The following is a 3,065-nucleotide window of genomic DNA, read 5'->3' as shown; positions in this document are numbered from 1 at the left end:
GCAGAACAGGTTGGAAGATGGCTATTTAATGTTATTTATTTTTTAAATCATCCTACAGGCTCTGACATTACATAATTTTGAAAATGAGGTTTTGAAAAAAATCTGTAAGCCTTGAAAAAAATCTGTGAGATTGCCCTGTACGTTCGTATACCTGCAAAATCATGTGAAATTCTTATAACTTATGGATAATCCGTACAAGCTGACATGTATGTTGTTATTTATTTGCCTTTTGGGAAAGCAAATAAATCTAAGTTTACCATAGTACCTTTCATTGTCAAACTTGTTTTTAGGGGGTTTAAATTGGGGTGGGTGGGACATAGTTCGGGAGGGGGTGGGGTTGCGCTTCAACTCGCCTAGGGCACCAAAATAGCTAGAGCCAGCACTGCCAACAGGTCTGATAAGCTAATAACCTAAYTGAAGGGGGCAAGACCAAAGTGGATTTTGGTTTAACAACTGATCTGATTTTATAAAACTGGTTGATGCATGGTTATAATACAATGGTTAATACAAATCTTATTTCAAGGGCAGAGTTTCGTCAATGACCTGCAGCATTTCCTGGTTTCACTTCTGATAGACATTTGATAATAGACATTCCTCACCTCCAAAGCAGATTCCTGCTGTCCTAAACAAAAATAATTCATAGCATTTTGTGCAACCGTTAATATTTAAGCCTTTGCATCCCACTCATTTTAACATAAAACTATTTTGGCAGAAATAAGAAAATCCTGCCAGAATTATCCCCAGGCTGCACCAGAAGAGCCTCACCTCATGCTGTTACAGCCTTTTGTGTTTGCAGAGAAACACAGAATTCCATGTAAATAATCATATTGCAAAACTGATAATTTAATGGTCTACCAAAATAGTTTTTGTTTTAAAGGTTATCAAATTTAGGAGATAAGAGCTATTTTAATTTCTGGTCTTGGCTGCATTCAGATTGGCTGTTCTCAGTCCTGTCTGATTCAAACAGTGGTTTTTCAAGGAGCTGTCTACAGCAGGCTCAGTGTRTCTGTCCGTTCCACAAAGCTAAATGGCCAAAAATAAGTGTGTATATATTATTGGGAAAACATGAATATAACATTGGCCAACTATCATGAAACATTGACATAATAGCTCCAATTTATCCTCTTGGAGATTCAGAGGAACATTGCCAAAATTGAGAATATTGACCTGCAGATTTAGTCAGGCTTTTATCAATTTAGAGTCAGAGGCACATAAAAAATTCATGTTTGGTTGTTGTAATAATTTAAAACTGAAAGYTTGCTTTGCAAACTAAATATAAACCATATGGGCCTTTATATAGTGGCAAAGAAGAGTGAATGAGCTTGATGTACATTGGGTACTATAAGTCAGAATATTTCTACCTTTGACCTTTTTGATTATGACTACAAGTTTGCAACTAGGTGGACTAATCCGATTTTATTTTATTCACCTTTTATGTTTGTTTGATCACAAGTTAATCAATGTTTGTTTTAATGTCTCTTAAACAAACAGAATTGCAGGTTTTATTTTTACCATACTGACTTACAAAAATCTATGAAAGCTTAAATTTAGGGAAATCACATTTAGATGTACTTCTAATATAATAGTGTCTGTTTATTTTAAAGATAAAACTTTTACATGATGACCATATTCATACGCATATTGTGAAGAAGTACATTTTCTGTAACACAAAYTGTGACGTTTATTTAAATTAAAAAAGGTCAGAAGGATGTATTTTTTGGCTCATGGGTTTAATGAAATGCTTTGTAAATATAGCCACCTTCTGTCACTGATGTAGCAAAAGAACAAGGCTGTCACCACTCAGTCCTGCCCACTGATTTACAACATTGCACACACCAGACTGTTCAGTATAAAACAGATTTCGCTAATTGTGTTAACACATAGAATCAGGCTCTGGCTGTTTCTTTGTTAATTTAAACTGCATTTATGCAATACTTGATACTAGAAATATGACATACATAATCAGTCCGTATCAGATTTTTGTGTTAGCTAGTGTTACGCTTGCTATTTAAAGGAATAGTTTGGTCATTTTTGAAGTAATATTTTGTCCAATAGGTAATAATGGCTTATAACTCTCAGTTGTGACTGCAGTTATAGAGATAAAGAAAAGGGTAAATGGCTAGGCTGATGGCTAGCTAAAGACTCGTTTTACATTTTGTTAAGGCCGTTCTGGGCTCTGTAATGCCTCGAAGTGAAATAGTTGTAAGAGCTGAAAGATGAAGTCAGAGTTTTTTGTTAACACGTTGTATCTGTGTGTCGTGTTCTTTGAGTTTATTAGTTTATTTTTTTTTTCATGTTTTCTGTACATTTAATTCCTTTTGATGCATTACTTCAGTTTTGTTTGCTTGTTCAATTCAGATCCTTCTTTGTGTTTTATGGTTTGGCTCGATGTGCTATTGTGTTTTAATTTCTTGAGGTAATTCCTGTTTGGCGCCTGTGCTCTCCTTCAGTCCGCCTCCATATTCTTTCAGTCAGCCTRCCACGCCCACTTCACCTGTTCCTCTTTACCTCGTTAATCCCAACTGCAGTCAGTCTCCCACTCACCCATAGCTCTATATATTCAGTCACTTTCCACCTTCACATCAGTTCTGCACTGTTGGCTTAATGCCTTTGTTCCAATTACTTCCTATCTATAATMCTTTTCTCTGGAGACTGCAAACTTTGTTGCTTCGTCAGCATTTTGCTTTTGCATTTATTAAAGACGTGTTTGTTTTTGAGCTCCCTGTGATTATCTGCACTTGGGCTTACAACTCTGACTTATACGTACAGTATATGATGTTTATCCCTGATTAAAATCTTACATCAGTTTAGAAAATAGCAATGGATGTTACTATACCATAGTTTTTTTAAATTTATTTTTATTAATATTATTTTAATACATATTGCGAAACCACAAAACTACTTGGTTTCTTTAAAAAATAATTTAATGATAAGACTTTCCTGAAGTTATGTGATTTAGGTATAAATGTATGTGACTTGTGTTGAGCATTTGTAATTATTTGTATATTTCTGTAATTACATCACCAGAATAGAACAGAATAGAACAGAATAGAACAGAATAGAAT

The sequence above is a fragment of the Austrofundulus limnaeus genome, unplaced genomic scaffold, assembly GCF_001266775.1.
Source record: "Austrofundulus limnaeus strain Quisiro unplaced genomic scaffold, Austrofundulus_limnaeus-1.0 Scaffold71, whole genome shotgun sequence".
Classification (NCBI taxonomy): domain Eukaryota; kingdom Metazoa; phylum Chordata; class Actinopteri; order Cyprinodontiformes; family Rivulidae; genus Austrofundulus; species Austrofundulus limnaeus.
Note: the sequence above shows the minus strand (reverse complement) of the source record.